Source organism: Bombina bombina, chromosome 3 (assembly GCF_027579735.1).
Source record: "Bombina bombina isolate aBomBom1 chromosome 3, aBomBom1.pri, whole genome shotgun sequence".
Lineage (NCBI taxonomy): Eukaryota > Metazoa > Chordata > Amphibia > Anura > Bombinatoridae > Bombina > Bombina bombina.
Window position 1 is genome coordinate 514,710,221 of NC_069501.1, and position 17,940 is coordinate 514,728,160.

Consider the following 17,940-nt stretch of genomic DNA (forward strand, 5'->3'; position numbering starts at 1 on the left):
AAGTTAGCTCTGTTTAAAGGGACATTAAACACTAAATAACACACTGAATAATGTATGTAAAACAAAGATTAGTCTGAAAATAATATGCAGGTGTATTTTATTAGGACTATATTAGTTATTTAAATACTGAATAAATAAATGCAAACCTTTACTGTTCATAAAGCAATAGACACTGCCATATTGTAACCTAGGTTTCCTTCTCTGCTAAAGCCAATTAGGGAGAGTAATAAATTGGTCACTAGACAGTGCAACCAATGTTATTCTGAAATATAGCTATAGTGTTAAAGGGATAGGAAAGTCAAAATTAAACTTGCATTATTCAGATAGATCAGGTCATTTTAAGACCCCTTTAATTTCACTTCTATTTTCAAATGTGCTTCGTTCTCTTAGTATCCCTTGTTAAAAAATAAATGCTCACACATCATACACTAGTGGGAGCTGCTTCTAATTGGTGCCTGCACACATTTGTCTCTTGTGATTGGCTAAATAGATATTTTCAGCTTCCTGTCAATAGTGCAATGCTGTCCCTTCAGCAATAGATAACAAGAGAATGAAGAAAATGTGATAATAGAATTAAATTGGAAAGTTGTTTAAAATTGTATGTTTTATCTGAATCATAAAATAACATTTTGAGGTTTACTATTCCTTTAAGTCTGGTGTCTGTAAGGAATTGGGCAAACTCATCATTTTCATATGAAGGCAGATGCCAGATTATTACAGATCTTATACTGTGTGTGTCAGTCTGTAACAATAATCTGCTGGTGCTGGAGGTGTGGGATGGAAACCGGGAGGTGGCTGGGCGGTCCAGCAGCGGAGGGGGGAGGGATGGCCCTACACTGCATTATAAAATAAAGGGAAAAGGAGGGATGGGACGCTACACTTTAGAAAAAAAGGTGGGGTGTGGTCCTTAATACACTTCAGAAGAAAAAAAATTAAGAAAATATAAAAAAAAAACATGTATTTTATAGATACTGGCAGACAGCTGCCAGTACTAAAGATGGTTGCAAGCAGTGGGAGGGTTAGATAACTATTTTGGGTGATCAGGGAGGTGGGAGGTTTGAGGAAAATCACTACACTACAGGAAAAAAAAATAATATAAGAAAAAGGCATACTGTCAGTCTGTCTGCCAGTACCTAAGATGCTGGTGACCAGTGGGGGATGAGGGAGGAAAGAAAGCTGTTTGGGTGGGATCAGGGGAGTGGGAGGAGACAGGTTTGAGAGTAATCTCTACACTAAAGCTAAAATTTACCTTACAATCTACCTGATTAACCCCTTATTGCTGGGAATTATAGAAGTGTGGTGCGACGCTGCAATTAGTGGTATTCTAATTACCAAAAAAACATTGGTAAAGGGGGATCCCAGAGAAGCTTTTACAATCATTTGTGTCATGATTGCACAAGTGGTATGTAAACAATTTCTTTGACAAACCCAAAGTTTGTTAAAAAGCTTTTTTTTATATATAATCACAATTAGCAGTGAAATGGTGGAATAAAATATACCAAAATGGGCCTAGATCAATACCTTGTATGGCCTACTTAAAAAAATAATAATAAAAAAATAATAATATATATATATATATATATATATATATATATACACTGTATATATATTTAGTTTTTACAGGTAAATAATAAAAAAACAAGGCTCTATTTCTGTTTAAATGGAGTGATACCAAAAATGCTAAAAATTCTCCGGTATTTTGTGCAAATTCTTCTCTGAAATTCCCGGTAGCACAGGGGTTAAACCCATCATTTCAGGTGTTTCTAACTTTGGATCGCATAAACAACTTTTGCGACATTAAACACTTTCAGGTTGTAAAAATGCTTAATTGTGTGTAGAAAAAACTTTGCAATATACTTTCATTATCTATGTTCTCCCTTTTTCCTGTAATTTACCCTGAAAATTGACATGTCAGCACCCAGTATTGCATAGTAACATATTAGCAAAGTAGATGAGGTTAAAAAAAGACAGAAGTCCTTTGAGTTCAACCTATACAAATCTTAATTTATCTACAATAAAAGCTCTAGTTGATCTTAAATTAATCCCATTAAAAATGTGACCCATTTAACACCAGCAATCATATTCCTGAGTTCTGTTTCTAGATAGAGATGTATCTAAACCACTTTTAAATGTATCTAAGGTATTGGCATTTACAACCTCCTTAGGTAATGAGTTCCACAATAAAATTGCTCTTACAGTGAAAAAACATTTACGTTGCTGGAGATTAAGGGGCATATTTATCAATGTGGGAGCGGACATGATACAAAGTAGCGTACACTGTCGGCATTTATCATTGCACCAGCAGTTCTTGTGAACTGCTGGTGCAATGCCATCCCCTGCAGATTTGGTGGTGTCAATCAACCCAATCGTATTCAAACGGGTTGATTTCTGTCTGCTGCCTCAGAGCAGGCAGACAAGTTATGGAGTAGCGGTCTTTAGACCGCTGCTTCATACTTTCTGTTTCTGGCGAGCCTGAAGGCTCGCCAGAAACAAGGGACATAAAGCTCCATACAGAGCTTTATAAATATGCCCTTAAGTCTTCTTTCCTACAGCCTTAAATTGTGACCTCTTGTCACAAACAATTTTCTTGGAATAAAGAGAGCTTCTGCCATCTCTGTATATGGGCTTTGAATATATTTATATAAAGTAATCATGTTGCCGCTTGCAGATATGCTTTCCTCCCTTTCATTAATGCCTCTTTTAATACATTCTAGTTTATTATTATTATTATCAGTTATTTGTAGAGCGCCAACAGATTCCGCTATAAACATAGGCGGTATACAAGGTAACATTTATAGGGATCAAGCCTTATTAGCCTTAGATGCCACTGCCCTGCATTGTGTACCCATCATTAGCTTGTTATCTATTACTACTCCAAAATCCCTTTCCTAGCCCAATTTAAATAATTGGTTGCCTGCTTATCTTTACTTCCAAAATGTAGAAGCTTAGATTTTTCCCATATTAAATCTCATTTTAAAAATACTCTTAAAAACAGGGGCACTTTCATTAATTAAACTTTACATTTAACCGTTTTACAGCTCCTGCTGTACTTAGCACAGCAATGATGAATATGGCTTCCTCCAATCATTGCGTGCACCCCAAGGCATCCAGCTCATGAGGCTACGCAGTGAAAAAGTTAATTTAAAAAAAAAACACTTAAGTGTAAAGTTTAATGAATGAAAATGCCTTTTTTTATAAATATTTTTAAAAACCAGGCACTTTCTCATTAAACTTTACATTCGCTTTAAATAAAATAGGAAGTCTATAGGTTGAGCAGGGGTTAGGATCAGGTAGTCAGTCCAATCTTTCTGAGTACAAAAGTGTTAAGCAGTAGAATAGTCATTTAGACAGAGCAGGGTTCAGCAGCAGGTAGTCAGACCAATCCTTTCAGAGTGCCAAAGAGTTAAGCAGTATAGTAGTCAGTTAGGAAGAGCAGGGTTCACCAGCAGATATACAACAACAAGGTGGTTTGGTTAAGCAGTCACCACTTACAAGGTGTCCCAAAATAGACTGGTCCTAACACTAATCAGTTTAGCTTTGCTGGGCTAAATCATTTGATTCTAAAATTCAAATACAGAATTCCAACATAGCAGTACCATGCCTCAAATCATGACTGCACAGAATGAAACTCCCTAGCTTTATATATATACCACAATCACATTGTCTGGAACACACCTGGGCAGGGTGGTGTGCTTTAACCAAAGGGATTTGGTCAGCTCCCTATTTAAGAAATACAACAACAAGGGGGTTTGGTTAAGCACACCAAAAAACATTTTATATATTAGCACACATATTGTGGGAGTGCTGCCAAAGTGACCAAAATAATTACAAAACAACAAGTATTGGCACACATCCAAACACTTAAGTCCACATATTTATAACATATTTATATATGCTGCAAAAAAATATTTTTGCTTGCTAAATATTCTTAAAATTGTTAAAATAAAATTGGGATCAATGTCACGCAATATTATTAACATATATTTATGCTGCAAAATTTTTTCCTGTATCCTTTTAAATTTTAAAATAAAGTTGGGATCTTAGTCACACAATATGGCCATATTCTGCTAAGCCAGTCACCACTTACAAGGTGTCCCAAAATAGACTGGTCCTAACACTAATCAGTTCACCAGCAGATAGTCATACAAAATTACAATAGTAAATGAGCACCCAGGAGTACACACAGCACAACCTATTCTAAGGCACTTACAGACTGAAAGAGTTTAACCTTAAATAGGCGCAGGCGGAGGTATAGGAATGAGCAGAGCGGCAATTGTGGTGCACAATGATGACGTCATCACTGTGAGCCGCACAACAACCAGATATGGCCAAAGGAGAGAAGGCGACAGAATCAGAATTCAGAGGCGGCGGTATGACAGTATCATCTGCAAAAGTAGAGATGTTGCTTTTTATTCCTTGCTCCAAGTCATTCATAAAAATATTAAAAAGAACAGAGCCCAGTACTGATTACCTTTGTCCAATCTGCGTATGATCTGTTTACTACTACTCATTGCTCCCTGTCCTTTATCCGGTTATTTATCCATTAACTAACATTTTATTGTACATTAATCTTTCATGCATAATCTTGTTTACACAAATATACTCATTAATATAATCCTTTATAATCCCTTCAAGTATCTTCCTCACTATCGATGTCAGACTAACTCGTCTATAGATTTCTGGATCAGCAAAACATTTTTTCTTACTATTTTGTTCATATTTAAACAACTAATAGAGGCATTGGTTACAAACATTTAGAAAAATGTATCAAATTATTTTCTACAAAATCATAAACTTTAAAGGTAATTTAATTTTTGTTTAAAATCATTAGATAAAATCTACAGAATTGTGATTGACTCCACAATTTCTTTAAAAATACATCTACATAGCAATCTTATGCTAGTCTTTGGGGCATATCTATCAAGCTCCGTATGGCTCGCCAGAAATACCAGTTATGAAGCAGCGGTCTAAAGACCGCTGCTCCATAACCTGCCCGTCGTCTCTGAGGAGGCGGACAGAGATCGCCACAATTTAACCCGATTGAGTACAATCGGGTTGATTGACACCCCCCTGCTGGAGGCCGATTGGCTGGTGCAATGCTGAATAGGGAGAGCGTATTGCTCTCCGCATTCAGCGAGGTCTGTCGGACCTGATCCGCCCTGTTGGATCAGGTCCGCCAGACCTTTGATAAATAGGCTTCTTTGAGTTGAATACATCATAATATCTAACAATTATTTAGTGTCAAACGTTCCTTTAAAGGGACATTAAACAGTATGAGATTGTAATGTATGTGTAGTTAAAAACCTTTGCAATATACTTTCATTGTCTCCCCCCCCCCTTTTCCTGTAATTTAACACTTAAAATTGTGATTCTAGTCATGGGTGCTGCCATGTTTGAACTTAAGTTGCCCTTATCTGTTTCACTTATTAAAGACAATAAGTGGCAAATATAATACAGGCAATATAAGAGACTGCCCCAAAAAAGGATTTGTGAAACATAGGATAATCTTACAGGGATTCCACATAGCAACTAGTTCAAACATGGCGGCGCCATACTTTACAGAAACTAAACCTTTAAACTTATACATCTACATATTATTCTAAGGCTGACCGTTGCTTTAAATACGTCATTATGTCTAGCATTTACTGATTAATATCCTTTTAAAGGTACTGCACACAAATCTGTATGAAAAGTATGTGTTTTTTTTGTTTGGTGGAAAAAATAGCAGTGTTAGCCGATATATATATATATATATATATATATATATATATATATATATATATATATATATATATATATATATATATATATATATATATAATTTTATTTCAAGCATGCTAAGTAGAACTAGAAACAAAATGCTGAAAAGTAACAGGACAGGACTATGGAAATTGTAATCTTATATATTAGTGCTATTTTCTGGTTGACCACCAGAATGTCCATTCAACCAGTGTAGTGAGCGACTGCGAGGGGAAAGTCATAAGGGAGGGGCTGCTGGGGGAGAACAATAGGAAGGCTAGGGGGTTGTGTAAGAAAGGATAAGAGGAAAAGGTTGCTGGGGCCAATAAATGGGCATTGGTCAGAAAGGACAGGGGAGGGGCAGAGCAAAGGGGATATAAGGAGGGGGCCAGCAGGAAGTGGTCACTAACCTTTTTTCTTTGTTGCAGGTAAGAAGCTTAACGGTGGAAGTATGTCTGCAAGGAACCGAAGAATTCCAAGGCGTTACCTGGATGAAAGGGAGACGGTCTGGAAGACGAGGGCAATCCAGGCGCAGAAGAGGATCAAGAGTTTGGAGAAGTCTAGGAGAGAGCAGCAGGCAGCCCAGGGAGGGGTAGTATCCAGCAGGGACACGGCAGAGGTTGGTCCGCTGGCAGTGGTGCAGGTAAGCCCTAGGATAGACAGCACCCCAGGCGGGGGGAATGGGAGATCAGGTAAGGTGCAGGTAGAGAATGGTGCAGGGGCAAAGGAGCGGTCAAGGCAAGCAACAGGGGGAAGCGATGGGCTACCAGACTTATTCCTGTTGAGTCCTGCATCGAGCGAGGGGGGCATACCTCCGGGGCAAGGGGACCACAGGACATTCCCAACACGGGTAGCAGGGGCGCAAGCGAGAGGCAGCAGGAGGCAATCAGAGTATATTGCATGGGCCCAAATGACGTCACCGTGGTGCAGAGGCACTCCGGTGACAATAGAGGGAGAGGCAGCACCGTCGGCTTCACTGCGCATGCGCGCACATATAGTGACGCATATGATGGTGCGACTCCATGGGGGCGGCCATCTTGGGAGGGTGACGCCAAGTGCCGAGGGCAGTTCACAGCGGGCGGCAGTGGATGGGAGTGGGAGCACCCACGCTTAAGCGCAGTGCAGAGGATGTATGGGTGGGAAGGACGGGGGGCAGAAGGTGCACGTTCCGGTCCCGGTGGGCCGAGCATGGTCCGAGCATGGTTTGGAGGCAGGAACAGAGAAAGCCAAGGGAGTGGAGTGACAGTGCATGGGGAGGTTGGGAGCATGGGCACAGATGGGAGCAAAGAACAGGTAGAGGGACAGGAGCTAGGGGGGAGGCTATGAGGAACCCAATAGGATGGATATCTTTAAGAAAGGGGGGGAGGAGGAGCTCAGGCCACAAAAGAGAGCCAGGGGAGTGGGAGGAAATACGGGAGATAGGAGGGTGATCAGGGACACAGAAGGGAATAGATATAGGTTAATAGAGGAGGAGATAGAAGAGCAGGATTTACAAGGGGGGATTGTAAGGGGAGAAGGGCGGAGGATGGAGGCAGGGGGGGATATGGTGCAAAGGCTGGCAGGGCAGAACACAATAGCAAATGATAATAGCACTATGGGGGGGAACGGCACAGGGGCCGGGAAAACAGGAAAGAAGATCAAATGCTGATAATACTATGTTACCCCCACAGAGCAAAGAGAAGGAGGCAGGTCCAGTGGAGCAGATGCGGCAGCAGGGGACAATGGAAGTACCCAGCAGCAATGCGGGGGAAAACATTACGGCAGTAGGTGCATTCTCGGTAAGGGGAGAGGAAGCTGGAACTGCAAAACAGACGGGGGCATCAGGAGGAGCAGACAACGGACAAAGGGCAAAGCAAGGTAAGAGAATATTATGCATGAACAGTAATGTATCATGCATAGGGGAGAAGAGGATATTAAAAATAGTTAGAAAAATCTATGCAAAACAGGGCAAAGGTACGGGGAAGGGGATAATAATGCAAGACCAAGCAGAAACAGGAGAAGTTTTTAATGGAGATGATGAGGTAACAGGGACACTGTTAATGCCATTAACAACGCACCTAAAAACAAAGGTAATTGCGAGGGCCCAGAAAGGGAAATACGTGGACATATTCGAGATAACTAGGGACGCAGCAGCTTTTAAGTCCAGGGGGGAAGAGGGTAAAGGAAAGAAGGCTAAGCAATCATTTATGGAGTGGGTAAAAGGGATACTCATATACACGGAGTGTTTTATATCAGCCAACCCGGGGAAGGTAAAGGGCATGTTAAGGTATATCTATTTTATTGCGGGATGTTACACGACATATGGAGGGTTCGCATGGAAAAATTATGACACAGAGTTTAGGAAGGGTAACTAGCAATTAGGCGACAAGGGAAGGAGGAACTTTGGTATAAAAATACTGGATCTATAATCCAGGGTAATGAGAGTGCAGGATGCGCAAGGTGGTAGGGCGCAAATTTTAATACTAACGAAAAAAGATGCGATAGGGGGGGAGCATGTAGATTCAAACACATTTGCAGATACTGTAGCAGGCCGCACGCGGGGGCAGATTGTAGGATGAATGGAGGTGATAACGGGTATGGGAGGCAGTCCTTTTGGAGCCAAGGAAATGCAGGGGGAGGGCAAGCTGGGGGGAATGGCACCAACCCCCCTTAAAATAGATAGGCTGGATCGCGAGCTGCAGTCATACCCTATCATAGAGGATAGAGATTTATTAATTGAGGGGCTGAATAACGGATTTACAGTACCAGTGAAAGGGGCGGTAACGGGGGCAGTAAAAGCCAGGAACCTGAAATCGGCAGCAGAGCTCCCGGGGATACTGAAGGAGAAGCTAGAAAAGGAGGTAGAATGGGGTAGGATGGCAGGCCCATTCGCGGAAAGGCCAATTGCAGATCTAGTCATTTCCCCATTAGGGATGGTGCCCAAGAAGGAAGAAAGGAAGTATTGCATGATACATCACTTATCATACCCAAAGGGTAGGTCGGTAAATGATGCTGTTGATAAAGTGGAAGCAGCAGTGCAATACCAACACAAGAAGAACACAGCGTAACCAAAGGGCAGCAGGTGACCTGGCGGTCTACGCTGGCTGGAGGATAAAAATACGGCAGCTGTTTTTGTAGTTAAATGATACAATCACAACAAGCGGTGAAGTTTGGGTCTGGCACGTGGGCGGGGCAAAATGGGGGGTGGGAGGATCCCTCGGCATACTCAGCCCTGAAGGGTGATCCGGTGGTCTATTTAGGGGCCGGGCTATGCCATGGGTTCTCCCTTCTCCAACTGCCCTGCCAGGGGGGAGTATTTGTGGTCCACCCCCCTAGGAGTGGGTCCCAAAATTCATGTGTTAATCAGTGGCATTGTTTGGTGTTTAAAGTTTATTTATGGCTGAATTTTGCAATACAAAGCTTAAAGGTGGCAAAACTCATTTATTGTAATAAATCGTGACCTTTCCACATTTCACCATAGCACCTGTGTCCGTGTGGTTATTTTAGATAAGATTTAGATTAGTTAAAGTTGGGGATAAGTGTGTGAATGGAGGTCATGGGAATTGGTCAAAGGAATGCAGCCTCCTGACCTTAATGCATTTTTGCACCTTAAAAATGTTAAAGGGATATGAAACCCAAACATTTTCTTTTCTGATTCAGACAGAGCATACAGTTGAAAAAAAATTAAATTTACTTCTATTATCAAATTAGCTTTGTTCCCATGATATTGTTAGTTGAATAGATACCTAGGTAGGCATGTGGAGCACTTCATGACAGGAAATAGCGCTGCCATCTAGTGCTCTTAAAAATGGATAACATTCTTGCAAAACTGCTGCTATATAGTGCTCAAGAAACGGGCATGCTTCTGAGCTTATGTCCCTGCTTTTTAACAAAAGATACCAAAAGAACAAAGAAAATTTGATAATAGAAATAAATAACGGCTAGATTACGAGTTTTGCGGTATGAGTGAAAAAGCAGCGTTAAGGCTTATAACGCTGCTTTTTCACTACCACTGGTATTACGAGTCTTCCAGGTTTAGGGGCACCACACACTTATTTGGCCTTAACGCAAATTAATTTATGCAATTTGCGTTAAGTCTTTTTTCAATGGGACTTCCTTTGCGCCGGTATTACGAGTCTGCCTGGGAGGCCAAAAAGTCAGCTGTACACCCTATACCGCTAAGATTCGTAATGCATTCTAAAGTCAGTAGTTATGAGTTTTATGCTACAACGCCGTAAGATAAAACTCATAACTAAAGTGCTAAAAAGTACACTAACACCCATAAACTACCTATTAACCCCTAAACCGAGGCCCTCCCGCATCGCAAACACTAAAATAAAATTATTAACCCCTAATTTGCCGCTCCGGACATCGCTGCCACTAGAATAAAAATATTAACCCCTAAACCGCCACACTCCCGCCTCGCAAACACTAGTTAAATATTATTAACCCCTAATCTGCCGCCTCTAACATCGCCGCCACCTACCTACATTTATTAACCCCTAATCTGCCGCCCCCAACGTCGCTGCCACTATACTAAATTTATTTACCCCTAAACCTAAGTCTAACCCTAACCCTAACACCCCCTAACTTAAATATAATTAAAATAAATCTAAATAAAACATACTATTAATAACTAAATAATTCCTATTTAAAACTAAATACTTACCTGTAAAATAAACCCTAAGCTAGCTACAATATAATTAATAGTTACATTGTAGCTATCTTAGGTTTTATTTTTATTTCACAGGCAAGTTTGTATTTATTATAACTAGGTAGAATAGTTACTAAATAGTTATTAACTATTTAATAAATACCTAGCTAAAACAAATACAAATTAACCTGTAAAATAAAACCTAACCTGTCTTACACTTAACCTTACACTACAATTAAATAAATTACATTAATTGAATACAATTACCTAAATTACAAAAAAACACTAAATGATACAAAATAAAATAAGACATTATCACATATTTAAACTAATTACACCTAATCTAATAGCCCTATCAAAATAAAAAAGCCCCCTCAAAATAAAAAAACACCCTATCCTAAACTAAACTACCAATAGTCCTTAAACTGGCCTTTTGCAGGGCATTGTCCCAAAGAAATCATCTCTTTTAACTGTAAAACGAATACAAACACCCCCCAACAGTAAAACCCACCACTCACACAACTAACCCCCCAAATAAAAACCTAATCTAAAAATCCTAACCTCCTCATTGCCCTGAAAAAGGGCATTTGGGTGGGCATTGCCCTTAAAAGGGCATTTAGCTCTTTTCCAATTGCCCAAACCCTAAAATCTAAAAATAAAACCCACCCAATAAACCCTTAAAAAAGCCTAACATTAACCCCCGAAGATCCACTTACAGTTTTGAAGACCCGACATTCATCCTCAACGAAGCGGCAGAAGTCCTCATCGAAGCCCACAGAAGTCTTCATCCAAGCGGCCGAAGTCTTCATCCAAGCCCCTAGAAGTCTTCATCCAGACGGCATCTTCTATCTTCATCCATCCGACGCGGAGCATCTCCATCTTCAAGACATCCGGCGCGGAGCATCCTCTTCAATTGACGTCTTCTTGAACAATGAATTCTCCTTTAAATGACGTCATCCAAGATGGCGTCCCTTGAATTCCGATTGACTGATAGAATTCTATCAGCCAATCGGAATTCAAGGGACGCCATCTTGGATGACGTCATTTAAAGGAACATTCATTCAGCAAGAAGACGTTGATTGAAGAGTATGCTCCACGCCGGATGTCTTGAAGATGGAGCCGCTCCGCGCCAGATGGATGAAGATAGAAGATGCCATCTGGATGAAGACTTCTGCAGGCTTGGATGAAGACTTTGGCTGCTTAGATGAAGACTTCTGTGGGCTTCAATGAGGACTTCTGCCGCTTCGTTGAGGATGAATGTCGGGTCTTCAAAACTGTCAGTGGATCTTCGGGGGTTAGTGTTAGGCTTTTTTAAGGGTTTATTGGGTGGGTTTTACTTTTAGATTAGGGGTTTGTGCAATTGAAAAAGAGCTAAATGCCCTTTTAAGGGCAATACCCATCGAAATGCCCCTTTCAGGGCAATGGGGAGCTTAGGTTTTTTAGATTAGGTTTTTATTTGGGGGGTTGGTTGTGTGGGTGGTGGGTTTTACTGTTGGGGGGTGTTTGTATTTTTTTACAGGTAAAAGAGCTGAATTCTTTGGGGTAATGCCCCCAAAAGGCCCTTTTAATGGCTATTGGTAGTTTAGTTTAGGCTAGGGGTTTTTTTTATTTGGGGGGGGGGGGTTCATTTTGATAGGGCTATTAGGTTAGGGCTATTAGTTTAAATATCTGATAATTTGTTTTTTATTTTGTGTAATTTAGTGTTTGTTTGTTGTTGTAATAAAGGTAATTGTATTTAATTTAGGTAATTTATTTAATTGTAGTGTAAGGTTAGGTGTTAGTGTAAGACAGGTTAGGCTTTATTTTACAGGTAAATTTGTAATTATTTTAGCTAGGTAGCTAGTAAATAGTTAATAACTATTTAGTAACTATTCTACCTAGTTAAAATAAATACAAACTTGCCTGTAAAATAAAAATAAACCCTAAGCTAGCTACAATGTAACTATTAGTTATATTGTAGCTATCTTAAGGTTTATTTTATAGGTAAGTATTTAGTATTAAATAGGAATTATTTAGTTATTAATAGTATGTTTTATTTAGATTTCTTTTAATTATATTTAAGTTAGGGGGTGTTAGGGTTAGGGTTAGACTTAGTTTTAGGGGGTTAATAAATTTAGTATAGTGGCAGCGACGTTGGGGGCAGCAGATTAGGGGTTAATAAATTAAGGTAGGTTGCGACGATGTTAGGGGTGGTAGATTAGGCGTTAATAATATTTAACTAGTGTTTGCGAGGCGGGAGTGCGGCAGTTTAGGAGTTAATATGTTTATTATAGTGGCGGCGATGTTAAGAGAGGCAGATTAGGGGTTAATATCTGTATGTAGGTGTCGGCGATGTCGGGGGCGGCAGATTAGGGGTTAATAAGTATAATGTAGGTGTCGGACAGCAGATTAGGGGTGTTTAGACTCTAGGTTTATGTTAGGGTGTTAGGTGTAAACATAAATTTAGTTTCCCCATAGGAATCAATGGGGCTGCGTTACGAAGCTTTACGCTGCTTATTTGCAGGTGTTAGACTTTTTTTCAGCCGGCTCTCCCCATTGATGTCTATGGGGAAATCGTGCACAAGCAGGTACAACCAGCTCACCGCTGACTTAAGGAGCGCTGGTATTGGAGTGCGGTATGGAGCTCAATTTTGCTCTACGCTCACTTCTTGCCTTTTAACGCGGGTTTCACAAAACCTGTAATACCAGCGCTGTAGGTAAGTGAGTGGTGACAATAACTAGCAAGTTAACACCGCATCCCTCATAACACAAAACTCGTAATCTAGCAGTAAGAAAGTTGTTTAAAAGTGCATGCCCTGTCTGAATCATGAAATAATAATTTTGGGTTTCATGTCACTTTAATTAAAAAAAGAATACAAAATCACAAGAAAATCACACACATATCAAGAAATTTAAAACAAAAATGCAAATAAACACATAAGACATCAATAATAAATAATCAATTATAGCAGATCATTCTCCTTTACCATTGGTCACCTATTTCTTGCTTGGTCAGCAAAAATGATAATTTATAGACATGCATTCAGTTAAAAAAATAATGTTTTCCATATTTGTTCCATTTGTCTAAAAACAATAAACCAATGGTAGCACTTGTTACTACTTAACTTGTTTAAGCCACTGCTCCTCTGCTGCCTTGAAGAAATTTCATTTCAGGTTAGGATATCTAGGAATCTGTAGACATCAGTCTATATCTAAAACTTTGGGGCTTGGTTAGGAGCATGGGTCAAGTCCTGCAACAAAAAGTGTGGGAACTCACCAAGACTTCCATCCCCTCACAATTAAAGGACCAATCAACAAATTAGATTTGCATAATCAACAAATGCAAGATAACAAGACAATGCAATAGCACTTAGTCTGAACTTCAAATAAGTAGTAGATTTTTTTATAACAAATTTCAAAGTTATGTATATTTCCACTCCCCTTGTACCATGTGATAGCAATCAGCCAATCACAGATGCATATACGTATAGTCTGCAAATTCTTGCACATGCTCAGTAGGATCTGGTGACTCAAAAAGTGTAAATATAAAAGACTGTGCACATTTTTTTCAATGGAAGAAAAATTGGAAAGTTGTTTAAAATTACATGCTGTATCTGAATCATGAAAATTTAATTTAACCTGAGTGTCCCTTTAATATTGTTTTATATATATATATATATATATATATATATATATATATATATATATATATATATATATATATATACCCACACACTGTATTTATATGTATATAATCTATACCAGTGATTTTCAACATTTTATTTGCTGTGGCACACTTTTTTACATTAAAAAATCCTGCGGCACACCACCATCCCAAAATTTTACAAAATCACACATTGTAGCCTAATACAGCATATATTATACATCATAATGATTGTCTGTGAATGAATGTTAATATGTCATGGTTGTAAATGATGCCTGCCTGTCTGCCTGAGGAGCCTGTCACATCAAAACAAGCAAAATTTAAAAAATATGTCACACCGATGTCACGCCGCGGCACACCTGAGGATCTCTCACAGCACACTAGTGTGCCGCGGCACACTGGTTGAAAAACACTGATCTATACACTTTGGTTACTGAAAGCAAATTAAATCAAATGAAGGGTTGAATTGTTGCCTTTGGGCCTGAGAATCCTCCTCTGTCACAGAGTCTCACCCATTTAAGTTACAATAGTCCTATTTCACAAAATTATCACTCTGACATACAAAGCCCTCAACCGCACTGCTGCCCCCTACATCTCAGACCTTGTCTCTAGTTACTCTCCCTCCCATTCCATTCCCTTCACTCCGCTCACAATCTCCTACTCTCCTCCTCTCTTGTTACCTCCTCACATTCCGATTTACAAGACTTCTCCAGACTGGCTCCCATCTTACGGAACTCTGTGCCTCACTCCACAAGACTCTGATGTTGGCGCTCTACAAATACCTGATAATAATAATTTCTGCTGAGGAGAGCTAAATAACCCCAGAGCAAGCCACACACATTACGGGGTGATGTCAGAGTGCCAGGAATCAGACTGAGACAAGAAGTGCAAAAATAATCACACCTTTATTAATAGCAAAACATATTAAAAAGTCCACAAGATAAATAACAAGCCAGGAATCAAAACGAGAGTTGGTAGTCAAACGAGCCGAGTCAGGAGCCAAAGCAAATAGTGAGACGAGCCGAGTCAGGAGCCAAAGCGAGTAGTCAGATGAGCCAGAATCAGGAACAAGGAGAACAGCAGAGTCAGGAAGAAGCCAGGGATCAGGAACCAGGAGGGAAGTCAGACAGCCAGGTAATACACAGTGCAATGTGACATTTTAGAAAAACGGTTAACCACCATAAGGATAACAGTATTGCCATTGGAAACAGGGAGCTCGACAATGAAGTCCATGGAAATATGTGTCTAAGGACGCTCACCATTAGCAATAGGTTGAAGAAGACCCACAGGAAGACGTTGAGGAGTCTTATTCTGTACACAAACTGAGCAGGAGGCAACATACGCAGCAACATCAGAACGAAGACCTGGCCACCAGAATTGTCGAGTGACAGACCAAATCATTTGGTTCTTGTCTGGGTGACCTGCAGCTTTAGGATAGTGGTAAGTGTGCAAAAGTTTAGTTTGAAGATTCTCAGGAACAAAACACTTACCACTAAGTTTCTCAGGAGGTGCATTGGTTTGTGCAGCCAGGATCTCCTCCCCCAATGGAGAAGTCAAATTAGTACGTATGGTAGCAAAAATATGGTCAGGAGGTATAACTGTAATAGGTACAGACTCCTCCTTGGACAGAGGCGAAAATTGTTGAGAGATGGCATCAGCCCTAACATTCTTACTACCAGGCAGGTAGAAGACCACATAATTAAACTGAGACAAAAATAGCGCCCATCTGGGTTGTCGGAGCGACAAACGTTTTGCTTCAGATAGATAAGTTAAATTCTTGTGATCAGTAAGAATGAGCACTGGCATGCTAGTACCCCCGAGAAGATGCCTCCATTCCTTGAGGGCCAAAATTATGGCCAGTAATTCCCTGTCGCCAATTTCATAATTGCACTCCGCTGGAGACAATTTCTTAGAGAAGAAACCACACGGATGCAAGGAACCGTCAGGCGTAGGACATTGAGACAAGAGGGCACCTACTCCAGTCTCAGACCCATCGACCTCAAGAACTGGAGCGGCAGCAAAGGCAGTCTTAAGACTATCAAAGGCCTTAATGGCAGTAGGTGACCAATGGAGTGGATCATTCTCTTTACGGGTCATGTCAGTGATAGGTTTGACCAAGGAAGAAAAGTTTTTAATAAACTTTCTATAGTAATTGGCGAACCCCAAAAAACGTTGAATAGACCAAAGACCAACTGGGCGAGGTACATGCAAACATGCAGGCGACGTTGCAAGCAACATCCGGGGACCCGGCAAATGAACCGGAAGTGGTGCCGGTCAAAAGGGAAAAAGGTCCACCTACTAGAACAAACGGAATGCCGTAGCAGTGGCGAAACCAAGCCACTTAGAACAAATGATACATACGACAGGAAGCAGGCACTGCATCAAGGAATCCTTTAAAATAAAATGATGCTTTATTGAAAAATATTTAAAAATTACACAGCTACATCCGCTGTATAGCACACACAAAGTACAAGGCAGGAGTGTCGGAGAGTTCCGTAATGAGCGGAATAGAGTAAGCATTCTTAATGGTAAGACGATTAAGACCCCTATAATCGATGCATGGTCTTAACTCGCCAGCCCCTGCAGGAGAGAAGGATTTGCGGCTGATCCCCAGCGACAGAGCATCGGCAACATACTCCTCCATAGCACAATTCTCTGCAACAGACAGAGGGTAAACCCGACCCGAGGAGGAATGGCTCCGGGTTGCAGGTCTATGGCACAATCGTAATACCGGTGAGGGGGCAACGTACCAGCATGCACCTTGTCAAAAACTTCTAGGAACTCTTGGTACTCCTCTGGCAATTGAGATACCGAAGAAGTGCACAAGACTTTAACTGGTTTCTGAAGACAAGTGGAAATACATTGCAGAGACCACAACAAAATTTTGGAACTGCGCCAGTCGAGACTGGGATTGTGCTTTTGAACAACCGGAAAATGCAGAGAGTTTATCACCTGGAACTGGAGGGTTTCAAAACGGAGAGCCCCAACAGCCATGGATAACGGAGCAGTTTCGTGAGTAACGAGTGCGGGCAGAAGGGGCCTGCCATCAGTGGCCTCAATAGCAAGCAAAACAGACCAAGGCAAAACAGGAATGGAGTGCTTTGATACAAAAGCACTGTCCATGAAATAGCCCGCAGCACCGGAGCCAACAAGAGCCTGGGTGACTATGGAGGAGTCCACCCAGGAAAGGACAACCGTGACCAAAGGTTTCTCCTTTAGCGGTTCCGGGGACGAGGATAAACCACCCAAGGTCTGCCCCCGACAGGACCTTAGGTGTGAGCGTTTCCCGGCCGTGTAGGACAAGACTTCAAAAGGTGGCCCTGTAACCCACCATAGAGGCAGAGCCCCTCCCTTCTCCTAAAGGCCCTCTCCGCCATGGAGAGACATGTGAATCCCAACTGCATCGACTCAGCAGTACCTGGTGACTCAGGACCAGGAGGCATGGGAGTGAGAGGGAGGCATGGGTGGGAATGAACACGTAGGAGACAACGGAACAGGAGGCTTCTGCAAGTTCTTCTTGAAAGAGGGCCTCTGACTTAGTCTGATGTCAATTAGGATAAAAAAAGACACTAATCTGGTAAATCTCTGGCAGCAGTGTCTTCTTTAATCGCATCAGAGAGCCCATGAAAGAAGGAGGCAACAAGGGCTTCATTGTTACAACCTACCTCTGTGGCAAGCGTACAGAACTCAATGGCATACTGAGTAACAGATCTTGTACCTTGCTGAATGGACATGAGTCATTTAGCAGCAGAGGAGGAGCGAGCTGGAACATCAAACACCCTTCGAAAGCAGGCCACAAATTCAGGGTAATTTGAAATCACAGGTTTATTAGTCTCCAACAAGGGATTAGCCCAGGCAAGAGCTGTGTTAGGGAGTAACGAGATGAGAAAATCCCACCTTAGCTCTGTCAGAGGGAAATGCCTGA